The 14,606-nt window shown below is 42.9% G+C and overlaps 1 non-coding gene across 1 annotated transcript; it reads right to left on the reverse strand.

Moving 5' to 3' along the window:
- Positions 1–8,131: 8,131 nt before the first annotated feature.
- On the reverse strand, positions 8,132–8,203 carry TRNAD-AUC. The gene has a single exon. It is a non-coding gene; the product is annotated as a tRNA-Asp (tRNA).
- Between the last annotated feature and the right edge of the window lie 6,403 nt (positions 8,204–14,606).

The raw sequence follows: 14,606 nt of genomic DNA on the forward strand, positions 1-14,606 counted from the left end.
TGTTCAGTTCTATGTTATGTTTCCCCCTTCTTCTCCAAATTTCTCTCCAGCTCTTTCCAGAAGAACCCCAGCATCCTTGGCAGGTGTGAGTTGGAGTACTGGTCCACTGGCGCTAGACGAGGCACCATCGCCAGCCTGTCGGCACTATTCATGCAGCTGCAGGCACCCGGGGACCACTGGCCACACCACCCGTTCCCGGAGCCCAGGTGAGTATATTTCCTTGACCACGACAGCCCTAGAGAAGGAAGAGAAAACCAAACGCAACTTGTGTCTCACACGCCATTTTATTTGAGATTGTCGACTTGATACCTCTGCTAAGCTGCGACAATGGTTTTGACTGTCACTCTCAACCACTGTACGTTTAAGAAAGAGAAACGTGTGCGTTTTAAAAAGCCTTGTTACATCTACAAACTATTTTTTCTTACAAGTCCTTATTACTTCCAACAAATAATGACTGTTTGTAAACAATCTAATGGAGCGCCTCTTTTGTGTGATAATCATATGTGTATTTTTAAAAGTACCTTTTTTGGAGGAATAGGAAGAAATTTATTCTTGCCTTGAACAAAACAGAGCAGTGCAAATGTTTGCTATAAAATAAATAAATGTGATGCAACTGACTTGTGTTTTAGGATTACTGAGAAATTTGTATTTTTAAAATAAATCTTGGGCTTAATACAGGCCTGTGTGGGATATTTTAGGTGGTAAATATATATTTGTATTTTGACCTTGGGATCGATTCTCAAACTTTACCAGCTATTCTAGTATTTTTTTTTTCCTGAGGCAGCCACCTAGGAGTAACCCTTTTTATATCTTTCAGACACTGTAGCACCTATAAATAGCTTCACAGCATTACATTAGGTAAGAGAGAGTTGAACATTCCACTGCATGAGCAGTGTGGAATTTGGAATTTGGAATTAAAAGTAGTTTAAATGGCGTTTTGGTTTTAGTAGTGAAATTAAAGGCAAGAAACAAATCACAGATGAGGAACAAACAGATGTTTCCCTGATAGTTGGAGTCCTTAGAAAATTGACTATAAATTCAGGGAGATAATTATTAACACTGGATTACATAATCAAGATGATTTTGCTGGTTATCTACAGAGTCATTAAAATGTGTCAGAAGAATCAAATGTATATTGTGTACCAAGCAGGAATCACTGCTGGTCTTCATTGAACTCCCTTCTGCATATCTTTGTGCCTACCTTAATTAGCAAAGTTAAAATTAAGATGAGACTCCAGTGTGTTTAGATGAAACAATTTCTATAAGAGGGCACTTCATTAAAACGTTTAATAATGCAGTCAACTCTTGGTTATCAAAGGACTCTCTGAAAACTACTTTTTTCCAATGAATATAATTATTCACTCTAAAATATTTGCATTGTTCAAGAAAACTCCGAATACTGCTCCTGCTGTGTGCACACGTGCCGGGCACTTGTAAGTTCTGTGCTCGATCGGCAATGTTGGTTTCAGGTGTACAGCAAAGCGATTCAGTTATACACATACCTACATATATATTTTCTTCCAGATTCTTTTCCATTATACGTTATTACAAGAAATTGAATAGAGTTCCCTGCGCTCTACAGTAGGTTCTTGTTATCTTTATGGAATCTTCTGAAGCACAAATTTTTAAAAAACACTTTTTATGAAGTTCAGTTTATTTCTTTTGTGGTTGCTTGGACTTTTGGTGTCACGTGTTAGAAGCCACTGCCAAATCCAAGGTCACAAAGATCTACCCCCATGTTTTCTTCTCAGGGAAGTTTACTTTTAGCTCTTCTATTTTGGCTTTTGATCCATTTTGAGTAAATTTACACATGTGGTGTAAGACAGGGATAACGTCCCAGTTTTGATAAGACATTTTTTCCCCAGGATGGAATAATTTTTAAAAAATAAAACTGGTGTCAGAAAAATAGTGTTAATGTATTAAAAACTGTTTATGCTTATGTAGGAATGATTTTTAAAAAATAAAAGTGGTGTCAGAAAAATAGTGTTAATTTATTAAAAAACTGTTTATGGTTATGCCTAGCACTTTTCTGTGAGTTAAGTAGAAAAATCCCCAGCTTTTAAGGTTACATTGTACACTGACAGATATAAACAAATAAATATGACCAAGTTAAATGGGGTAGAAACTGAAAAGCTACAGAATGACAAAAGGAGGTGGGGAGTGTGGAGGGGGTGTTTTCATACTGAGTATCAGAGAGGACGTATGAGGTGAGGTGATGTTTGAGCAGAGACTTGAAGACAGTGAGAGTGTAAACCCTGGATATTTCTGGCCGAAAAGCATTCCAGGCAGAGGGCATGGTATGTGCAAAGGCCCCGAGGTGGGAGTGTGGCAGGCGTGTCTGAGGAACAGCAGGAGGACAGTGTCACTAGAAAAAGCGGAGGTGGGACAGGCTTGGGGAGCAGGGATGTGGGGGAGCTGGCACACCTGGGGACTCAAGGACCACGGAGCTTCTTTGGATGTAACACTGATTGAGCCTAGAAGACACTTTAGGGGGGGTCTCAGCAGAGGGATCAGGGGACCTACTTACATTGAGGAAGGGGCATCTTGCTACAGGTCAGAGAATAATCTGAAACTAAGCAGAAAGCAACAGTTGAGGCTTGAGAGGATGGAGGCTCGGGTCAGGGTAGGCGTGCTGGAGATGGGCAGAGGGTGGGCATGTGAGATGTGAGGGGAAGAGAGAAGCTCAGGCTTATTCAGGGCTTGGGGCCAGGCAGCAGGAGTGTGTTGTGCCATTAACTGTGATAGGGGAGACGACAGGTGTACAATGATGGAGGAGGTGGCAGGTGTACTGTGATGGGGGAGATGACAGGTGTTCTGTGATGGGGAGGTGACAGGTGTGCTTATCTGAAGGAAAAGGCGGAAGGTCAACCTGAGGCATCTTAGGGTTGAGGTGCCTATTGGCACCCATGTGAAAGTAGGTGGGTGGCTTGATATGACTCTGGCTGTGAGGGGAAAGGTCTGAGTTGGAGGTGTGTATCTGAGGGCTTAGAGCACAGAGCTGGTGTTTGCAGCCTTTGGACTGGAGGAGGCCACTTAGGGAGTGAGGAGGACAGAGAGGGAGGAGGTATAAGGGCTGGTTCCCATGGTGTTCTGATGGTCCACAACTAAGGGCAGAGAGGAAAAAGAATGGGCGCAGGAGTCCAAGGAGATGTGACCAAGCTTGGACAGAGAAGGAGCAGGGACAGCAGGTGTCTGCCAGAAAGCTATCTATGCTGGACAGACATTTACTGTGCAAGTCCCGGGAGCCAGCAGCTGTCTTAGAGCAAAGAGACCCACATCTAGCCTTTGTGAGCAGGACCTCCTAACAGGGGCAGACAGACAACAAACACAAATTACACAATACGAGAAAAATAGACTAAGTAAGAAGTACAAGAGAGAAGGGTGTCCAAGTAGAGGGCACGTTTTTGACCTCAACAGCTGCAAAGACTGGGTCTCCTTCACCCAAGATGGGGAGGACATGGGTGAAACAGACCGAAGGGGTTACTTGATAATTTTGTTTACTCAGTTAACTGTTTATAAAATACGGAGCTAATAAGTTTTTGGGGAATTCCCACATAGGCTTTAGCAATAACAGTCTACCACACTTAACCTCATTCTAATGTTTCTCAGTGTCTTCCAAAGTTTCCTGAGTATAATGTTAATGTGGTATCGTCTTGCTTCTGTGACAAACCATGAAAATTTTAGTGTTAATAATAAATCTTTGCCATTAGCTGGTAAATGTTTTCATTAAAGAAATTGTAGTATATGTTTCTGATGACTCTTTTTTGAAGTCCTCGATTTGGTTTCTGAATAAACAGGCACCTACCGGGTACTAGTGACCCATGTTTGTGAATGATTAATGCTCTTAAAAAGGAAACATCTTTGGTCTGGGAAAGTTAAATAAGCCTTTTAAATATTTAGGCTATACATAGTTCTCTAGGAAATGTACAATTACATAAAAGATCTTGTCTGTGACATTTTTCACCTATAACTTACGATTCCATAGTGTGTTAATAGTATTAACCCCAGTTGTATATGTATTGATCAACTGAAATAAAACCAATTTCCAATAACTTTTTTTTTCAACCAAAGTGATTCTGTGGATGAGAAAGCTACTGCTCGAGTATCACATGCCTTGGAAACATGACCTGATTCCCAGGGAGCTGGTGGCTCACTGAAGGAGCTGATCACAGTGGTTGGTTCTATCTTAATTATAAGCATCATCACGTTATATTTAATTATACGCTTGCACACTTGTCCCTTGGTGCTATTGGGTGCTCCTGAGAGCAGGGGACCGCCATCTGTCCACTCAGTAGCCCTCAGAGTCCACATGGTTCCTGGAACCTGGAAGATGCTCAGGAGACTGAGTGAATGAGGACATTCACCAGTGAGTAAACGCTTCCACGCCCTGTAACGTACACGAAGGTGTGTCTGAACTCTCCCCTTGAGCAGTTAAACCAATGACAACCAACAAGCAGCTTCTCCCCTGTTCTTCGCTGAAGCAGAATCGCAGACTTGGGGGGCCAGCAGTGGCATTCCCCCACGGTTCGCTAAGGAGGTGAGAAACAAGGCAGAGCCACCAGCGCCCAGATGCAAAAACGCGTATCCCATGTAGTCCCTTCCCAGAACCAGTCTCTTCCAGTCTTGCTGCAGGACTCAGAGTTTCCTTGCTTAGCTTCACCCGGAGGTGCTAATTCTATGACATCATGTGCTTAACTGTTCATGCACACAAGTAAGTTACCTCTCTTTCTGGCTACCTGAGTTCCCTGAACCATTCCGGGTAGCAGACTAAGGATGCAACACTGCAGCTCCCTGACGTCGTAAAGGACCGACCGCAGGGGACGAGTAGGTCTTCCTGCACAGCACCTTGTCTGCATAGACACACCCCCCCCCTTCGATGTCACTCACGTCATTAGCGTCTTCAAGAGTGCCTAGTCAGGGCAAGAGAAAATGCGGCTACCTACGTTTTTACACTGGGCACAGGGATAGAAACTGGGAAGTCCCATTGGTTAAGGATTTCTCCACTGCTTTGAGGGAACCGGGGAATTCTCTGGGAGCCGTACTTAAGGGTCACTTTAGCAATTGGAAACAATGATCAAGCAGTGAATTGTTGGCAGGGGAAATCCAGACAGAAGGCAGCTTAAATTGATGGCTCCTGTGGAGGCCCAGGGAATTTGAGACAGAGCTTGCCTGGGATTTGGCTTGCCCAGATCACCTTTACAGAAGAGCTGTGATGCCCAGCTAATGCCAGGCCCCAGATCAGACTCACAAAGCTGGAGTCTGGAGTTCCTAAGTAAATAGAAGCTATTTTAGATGGACAAAATGACCTATCTTCCTCCCAAAAAAGACTTCTCCAGTTTATTGCCCTAAGTTGCTCTAAATGCATCATTATTCTCCAACTACCCAAGGAATCGATTACTTGGTGTTATCAGCCGCTAATAACTTGAAAGAATCTTGTTTATGATTTAACTGAAGCTTTCTTTGACAATAGTTGCTTATGACTTCTTTCCTTAATACTTGTTTGACACAGACAGCGACTTAATGCAGATTAAAGATGGATGAGTCCAGCTGGATTTACATCTTCGTCTTGAAAAGATTCGGATGACAGTGGAGAGAACTGTCACCATCGTCTCGCACCATGACCTCTGCCAACAGCAGACACGGCTTCTCTTTTTCCCCCAGCTTTCAGGTCACAACCCTGGCACCCTGCGTACAGGAACCCGCTGCAGTGGTGCCCGATCGCCCACAGGCGAAAGCCAGTGATCCTTGGGAAGTTACACATGTCGGATTGGGACTCTTGCTTGCCTCCCGAGCCTCAGGTCTCATGACTGCCTTCCATCTTGCTGCTGCCCCAGCGCTGGTTCCACGGAGCTGCCTCCAGCTCTCCAGGCAGCTCAGATCTCTTTTGTTCTCCCCGTGATCCTCTGCTGAGCAACTTCTACCCCAGTGCTGGCCCCTCACTTCCCAGACCCTGTCTCTTGGCTGCATCCTGCTCGCTTTCCCATCAGCTAGGACACCCTCCCGACGCCCAGCAGCCTCCATTGGCGCGTCTCCCTGTCCTCAGCCCTTCTCAGTCCTCGTGCTCTGTGCTCTGCTGTGCGGTCATTAGCAGGCAAGTAGGTTGTTTTCCTAGTTCATTGTCAAGGAACAATGCACATTTAATGAATAAACGATACCCTCCAAAAAAATCCTCAAAAAGAAAGACAAAAAAGTCCGAGCATGTTTGCCCTTGAAAGAAGGCTGTCTTGGTGCGAAAGAAAAACAGAAACCTGACTGTGCATCACAGGCATGCGCTGAACCAGCCCCGTTATCACCACTCTCGCCTCCTCAGAACATCGCTTCTGTCCAGGAGGGCTGGTTTGTGTGTCAGCAGAAGAAGGGTAATGATGCTCTTCTTATAAGGCATCCATGATGGCCGAAGCTTACTGCCCTGTGACGGAATCAGTACAGTATTTAAAACATGGTTGGTGATAGCGAAATTATGCATCATGTCCATGGATGTACTGGGTAATTGTTCACTGGGAATGTAGCTGGGCAAAGCCAGTTCCTCCCTTCTGCACGCAACCTCATCACACCTTTGCTGAGTCTCCATCACTGAGCTCCCGTCTTCCTCCACGATCATCCCCTGAACTGCCCAACAGACACACACATTGGTGATGCTGGGGCCAGCGGGATGCAGGGTGGGTACCTCTCACTCAGATGCCTGAAATGGATACTTCCAGGTACACTCGCCAGAAGAGGAGCCCTTGTGTCTTGTCTACAGGTGATGTTAAGTTATTAAATGTAACAGAAATGGTCCGTGCTTTTGCTCCAGGAAGACAGTAGCTTGAGGGGAGAGGACTAGTAGGAGACGGAGACAGGTTCAGTGCTGAGACATCGTGTGGCACCTGCGTGCCTCTCAAGCTTCTTTAACATAATTTCTCAACACCATTCTTCCTTTCACGGGTCACGTTAAAGGAATATTAGCCATTCTGAGTGTGTTTTGCATCATTTTCAAAGGGTCAAGTAGATTATTTTATTTTATTTAGAAAAAGATACTTTATCTTTGGACTATGAAGGTGTTGTCACTTTTATAGGCAACAATAATTACAACAACAATAAAAGTCACACCGAGGGAGAGCCTGTGATGTGGCCAACACTGCAACATGTACCATTTGATCTAGAATGTCTTCCCCAGTGATGCTTGAGAAGGTTTCAGTTGTTCAAGGAAAACTCCCCTAGCCTGGTGTTTGCACAGAGAAAAGGACATTTCTGTTTCACTCTCCAGGAGAGAAAAATGAGGAAGTGTCCCAGCTTATCTCGGCCCCTTCTTCCCTCCTTGCCAGGTCGTAGGAGTGACTTCATGTGAACAGCGAGCTTGGGAAGCGAGCTGAGTGCGGCGGCGGACCCTGCACAGCCTGCTCCCCTAGGATGCTCCTGGCCACCGAGCAGGAGTGGTCCTGCTCTTGGCTTCAGGGGGCGCTGTCCATGCGGAGCCCTTATCAGATGGCAAAATGACCAAAGTGGCAGGGGGTACACACCTAAACCACAACTTAAAATCAGCTTTAGTGGGAGCTTGGTAGATGTTTTCATTTTCATTTCCACATCTTAATTCTTAATGGGTCTCAAACCAAGAGGGGAAAGTGGAATTTTTATTTGCTGCCTCAAAAGCCCAAACCAAAATGTTAAAGGGTAAATCAAATACCGAGTAACCAGTTTTGCATCAGCAACACATCCCATGAGTCTGTGTTGGAGGGCCTGCAGAACTCAGTCCAGAAGAGGACCTCTTACCTGCAGCAGCCTCCGGGAAATGGGATTATGAAGGTGTGGTCCTCAGAATGTTCTTTTGAAAAGAGAGAAGAGATCAATTTGAGTAATGTGGGCATTGCCAAAGCTTTGCCTATGAATTCAAATGCACTTTGAATTCACACACACACACACACACACACACACACACACACACACACACACATACACACAGATCATTACTTCTAAAACATACATCCTTCCCAATTGGGAGCAAAATTTGTTTTTTCCTTTAAGCTTTTTTTTTTTTTTAACATCACTTTATTTCTATTTTGTTTCTATTTATTATTTTTTTTTTGGCAGGGGGAGGTAATTAGGTCTCTTTCTTTCTTTCCTTCTTTCCTCCTTCCTTCCTTCCTTCCTTTAATGGAGGTACTGGGGATTGAACCCAGGACCTCATACATGATAGGCATGCACTCTACCACTGAGCTATACCCTCCCCTTCAAAATGTGTTTTTTAAACAGAATCCTACCATTCACCTTCTAAATCTTACTTCCGCATCTCACTTCCATTCGTCCCTAGAACATCACCTCCTTCTGCAGGACACTGCCTTTCCTTGCCATGGCAAAACAGAACTTTGGACGATTTGTAAAATAAACCCATCAAGGTCATCACCATATTTAAACGAAGTGGAGCCAAATAAATACTGTAATTTTGTTTTAAATTATACCGATTGTTAATCTTACAGGGATCCTTCGGATACAGGTGCTTGATTTGTGTGAATGACACACACAAGAACCCTGACCGTGCATTTGGGAAGGTAAACATGAATTAAATCTAATCCTACCCAATTAATTAATTGTTAATATTAAAGTTAATAATATTAATAAAGAGAGACATTGTTTAATTTGTATAAACACAGTGCATTTCAGAACTCGCACCTGGGAGGCCATCTGATAGGTTTATTCTCAGATCTGCTCCTGGGGGGCAACAGTGTACTGACTGTGAAATCCAGGTGCCCAACGCTTTCATCTCCCCCCGAATTATACTGAGTTTTTTTGGGGATAAGATCACAGGAGTCTAAGATGGATTGAGTCAAAAGATCCACGCTTCTTGGAGTAAAACACTGTACAGAATTTTCCCCTTTTCTCTGACACTGTAAAGGGAAGGTTAGATTAGGTCTGAGATCACGAGGAAGATTCCTTGGGAAGTAAACTTTTCTGTGTGGTGGTGGGAAGGACTACTCGGAGGAGTCAGAGAGATAGCCCTCTGACCCCAGAGTCAATAGGAAATTCAAGTTCATTGCCATTGTTACTGGCAAAGAGAGTTTTCGAATGATTGACATAAATTGCTGTCTCAGAAGAGCTGTAAGGAAATGTCATTTCCAAAATGAAATAGCTCGAATTTCCGTGGCCAGGGGATGGGTGGAGGGTGGACCCCCAGCGCACAGCAGGGAGCTAGCCTGGCATTTCGCTCAGTTACACTGATGCACCGAACGTAAATGTCTGAAAAAGGAAAAGAGGAAGGGGAAGGGGACACAGGGGTCCCATCGCTTAGGAAACCAGAGCCTCCCTACACCCAAGCCAGACAGAAGGAAGGACAGGTGCCTTTCACACCTGGCCTCGCTTTGTATCGTGTTTTCATCTTTGAAGAAAGACAAGAGAAGAGGACATTTTTCTGATGAATCATCTGATGTGACAAGAGAATGAAACAGAAGCCCTCTCAGAATCTCTGCGGAGGAGCGGTGATTACCTGTGTTTGCAGCAGTTTCCAGAAGGGAGGAGGGGGGCATGCAGAAAGATGACTCTCTGATGAATAACACCTCAGCGCCCAATTTGCCAGCTTTCACCCTGCCTCCCCAGGTACCAGGGAGAAGTCCATCAAGGGCTTTCAGGGGTGGAGCCCGGCAGCAGCAGACAAGGTGTGGTTGCTCTTGGATGTGAACTCAGTACTTTGTTTGCTTGCTAATTGCATTGTGTCAACAGAAGCAATTTCTGCCAGAAACAAAACAAAACAAAACAAACAAAACAAACAAACAAAAAAACAAACAGACCCATAATGGTGATCTATTGATGATAGTCCGAATCTATGTGTCTTTGAAGAGTGAGAAACGCTGTAACAAATCGCTAACATTTAAACTCACGGCAGGACGTGCCTTTCGAAAATGAGATGTGTACTTAAATTATCTTGGAGTGCAGACTGTTGAAAGGAACAGACAATTCCAGGAGAAAGGATATTCCTTTCGGGGTCCTGCGATTTGCTTGGGGTTTTTGTTTCATTTCAGGTCTTCGGAGCAGATTGGCAGATATCCGGGGGGGTCAAACAGCCGTGTACTGGGACCGCTGTTGTCCTGCCCTCGTGGTTGGTACTGTCTTGCTCGAGAATGTGGACTCAGGTAGCCATCTGTTCCAAAACCCTGATTTCAGCATCTCCTCATCTTGCCTAGATTGATAGCCTTCAAAGCTGTCAGGGGAATTTCCCAGTTATCCAAGTCTGTACCAAGCAAATCATTCCAAAACCCAATCCTTAAAAATAGCCGTTCTGTGATGCTCAAAGTTCCTGTGGGTCAGGAATTCAGCATGGATTTGCGGGGAGCTTGTCTTGCTCTGTCTGGGCCTCAGCTGGGAAGGCTTAAACTTTTTTTTTTTTAAGTTGTAATTCCCTGCAGCTTTAAAGGATATTTCACATTTGATTTTATGTAAAAGGAAGCTAAGCTATATTTTGGCTCCTTAGTTTGAAAATTTGAAAGTACCACTACTGAAAGCTGATCAAATGGAAAGATTATAAAATTTTCAGGTTGATGGTGGAGGATTTGCCCTTTTCTTTTCTGAGACTTGGAATGGAATTGTTAAATGTGAAATGAAAGGACATTATGTTGGAAGTACACACTGACCTGACACAAGGAGAGACTGAGGCAGGGTAACCCTCTGGAAACGTGCAGTGAGAACCATCAGGGCTGGGATCTGGGGAGAAACCTGCAGTTTTCTGTATTTGAACCTGCTTTCCCTTTCTCTAGCTACTGACAATACTATTGAGGGATTTTTATTTTCTATTTTTTTGAGAAGTCAAAAAACATCATCTGAAAAGGCTCCATACTGTTTCATTGCAACTATAGAACATTCTGGAAAAGGTAAAACTCATTTTTGATCAGTGGTTGCCAGGAGTCAGAGGAGAGGGAGGGATCAACAAAGAGAGCACAGGATTTTTAGAGCAGTGACACCGTTCCCTGTGATGCCACAGTGGTGACACCTGTCATCATATGTTCATCAAAACCCACAGAATGTACCCCAAAGTAAGTCCTCATGTAAACCACAGACTTTGGGTGATGATGTATTGGGGTCAGTTCAGGGACTGTAAGGACGTCCCACTCTGGTGGGGGACGGCAATAGAGGAGGTCACTGTGACTGTGCAGACACAGTGGGAACTCTCTGCACTTTCTGTTCAACTTCACCCTGAACCTAAAACTACTCTAAAAAATGAAGTTTATTATTATTTTTTTTAAAAAGTCCCATCAGATGACTTTGTTTTAATATATAATTTGGAAAACAGAAGTCTGGTACTCAACATAAGAGCTCTATTTGAGGAAACTTGCTCTCAAAATAAAGGTCAAGTTAGTGAAAAGATCCCGGCAAGTACATCCTTGCTTAGAAGACTGAAGTTTCATCAGGAAAAGAGGCAGCCAGTCCCCCTCTCCAGGTGAACTGTTTGGAGAACACAGTCAAGTACTAGCAGATATGAGCAACTGCCAAGGAAAGTCAGACGTGGCGCTCCACGTGGGGAGGTGTTGATGCTTAAAGCAAGCCGGGCAATTATTCACTTGACTTGAGCTGGATGGGTTCCATGCGGACCCTGGGTTGGGGCATCCCGCCTTTCGCAGACAGAGCGAATTAGAGGCAGCTCTGAAGGGAGCATCAGAAATGATAAAAGGTGCAGAAGATGTGACCCATGAGGAAAGGTTAAGCGAACTGGACACATTCAATCTGCTGAAAAGAAGACCTGAGGGAGACATAATCACTACTTCACTCCCACATCAAGGGATATTATAAAGAGGACGGGCCAATTATTCTCATTAGTCAGTGGGGACAAAACAAGAAGTCCTGGGCTCACGCTGCAGCAGGGCGGATTGAGGTTACACAGCAGGACGAGCGTTTACACCTGCAGAAGCTGGGGAGGGTATCCAAGGGTTTGTGCGGGCTCGTCCTCCTTAGGGATGGCCGGGGTCCAATTTAAAGTGTGATCAGGTGGGATGGACTGAGAATTTTAAAATCAAGCCCTCTCTGATAGATGTAGCTTGGTGCATCATTTAATCCTCTTCCTCTGCTTAAACAATAGATTTTGGTACTTATGTGACTGGAGACAGTTACGTATGTCTAAGGGTTTCCCCTCTACATCTTTACTTTATAGCATCAAGAAAAGGAATGCTATTCTTAAATGAGCGTCAAAATACATTGATGGCATCTGTTATTAGAGATTGCACAGTACTATTTCCTAATTCGGGAAATGTACAACTTCCATCAACCTTTGAAATGTTTTACAGAAACATAACACTCAGTAATGTCTAAACAAGTGTGTGACGAGAACACTGAAACGTGCTTTCTATAAGGAATAAAATTGTATTCCCAGGAGGCTCTCCCTCTCTGTCTCTCTCTACTCCTCTCTGTCATTTCCTGGTTTCAATCAGGCTTTACAAAACCCTTGGCACCTGAATCAAGGAACGTACAACTCCCAACACTCACCCCCTACTGTGGCTGATGGGAATTTTATCTGCCTAAAGATTGAGCAACTTTACCTCATTATTTCTCCAGTCTCCTATTGGTCACAAAGTTTGTCGCCCTTGATACATCTTTTCATGGAGCCATTAAGGGAAACAGCCAGTAATGAGCGTCTTCATAATGACTCATTAAGTTCCTTCCACTGGAAGGGAGGCATATTACTTCTGCAACAGCTCACCTGTCCCATCCAAGAAACCAGCAGCCCTGGTTAGCTGCCATTACAAACTTAACTTCTCTTGAAATCACTGGTGCTAAAAAATGTTCCTTTAACTTCCCATAATCTTGGCTTTTTAAAATAGGTGATATCTCGTTTATTACAAAAGCAGTGAAAGAATTTGAGAGATTCCTAGGGTGTTCACACATTCATATTTACACTGAGCTCCTTCAACTGCCAACTGCTCATTAAAACCAAGTAAATTGGAGTCATTTATAGGAAATCCAAGTACTTTAATACTATACTATGTTGATCTTACCAGGATGTCTTTGTGAAAATAGCATACTTCAAAATAATTCTGAATTTCTAAATGGACTGTTTAAAGACAAGCTTTCATTCATGCATAGCTGTTGACTCTACACATGTCATGTCTGCATTTTCCTGGTAAACGGAGCCTACATTACCTACCACCTAGGCCCTGAAGATGGCCAGCATCAGCTCACCAACTGGGAACACAAATTTACCACGTAGAGAGGCGTTTTCCTATGAACACGATCCAGGAGCTATACTGGAGACAATCCAATGTTGTATTTCTTGGCTTTGAATATGTTTTCAATATACATTAGTCAGTAATGCATTTTATATTCTTACAGGAAATAAGTCCTTAAGAATAAATAGGAATATTACTCAGCCATGAAAAAGACTGGAATGATGCCATTTGCAGCAACATGGATGGGTCTAGAGATGATCATAGTAAGTGAAATAGATCAGACAGAGAAAGAGAAACATCATATGGTATCACTTATGTGTGGAATCCAAAAAAAAAATGATACAAATCTTATTTACAAGCCAGAAATAGACTCATGAACATAGAAAACAAACTTATGGTTACCAAAGGGGAAAGGAGAGGGGAGGGATAAATTAGGACTTTGGGATTAGCAGACACAGACCACTACATATAAAATAGATAAACAAGAAGGTCCTACTGTACAGCACAGGGAGCTATTTTCAATGTCTTGTAATAACCTGTAATAGAAAAGAATCTGAAAAGAAAATATATATGTGTATGTACAACTGAGTCGCTTTGCTGTACATCTGAAACTGAGACAGCATTGTAAATCAATTCTACTTTAAAAAAATTTAGAAAAGAATTAATTGGAATCAGATTTTACTAGATAATATTTACTCCAAACTAAAAATAAATAATGCAGCATTCTAAGATTTGAAATTCTGAGACCAAAATCAGCAGATATTTGAATTTTTAAAACTTTTTAAGGTAGTCTTATGGAAGTGACTTTGGGCATTAAAATAATAAATGGAGTGTGTCTAAATTTCTGATTCATAAAATCAGCCAATTCCAAGTCCTTTATGCCTTCTTGGAATTATAACGACTGCTTACGTCCTGTTTTCACTGAGGCCAGGTTCACCTTCTAAACTGCACACTCACCACCCAAGCTCCCTGTTTAAAAATCCCGTATTGACTCCACCCTGTCAGCAGAGAAACGCTCAGACTGTGTGGGTCTTGCTCTTGTCACTCCTTCTATGAATTTTTTTTTTTTTGAGCATTAGCTCATCTTTTTGTTTACACAAATAATAACAAGGCTTTCCATATAGTGCTTGAAAAATATTAACAGCATAAAGACTGAAATAAAAACCAGTCATAGTTTTGGATGATTGCATTCTGTTGATTCTTATTTTGTGGTTGGCTTATTCCTTTGATAACCATGTAAGTTGAAAAAGCTAAAGCTCTAATTGGTTCTTAGAAACAATAGTCAGTACACATATGTAAACTTAAAAAATGTGCAGCATATTGTGTGTTTGTATTTACATGCAATGTAATGCACATGTGCCGTCCAACTGTAATCATTCTACCTAATAAAACTGAAAGAGAAAAAAAAAGCATAGAAAAAAATCGTACTCTCACATTTAAGCAACTTTAAATCCATCGAATGTGACTGGATTTTCTGTGCCTCTG

Source organism: Camelus ferus, chromosome 36 (assembly GCF_009834535.1).
Source record: "Camelus ferus isolate YT-003-E chromosome 36, BCGSAC_Cfer_1.0, whole genome shotgun sequence".
In the NCBI taxonomy this organism is placed as follows: domain Eukaryota; kingdom Metazoa; phylum Chordata; class Mammalia; order Artiodactyla; family Camelidae; genus Camelus; species Camelus ferus.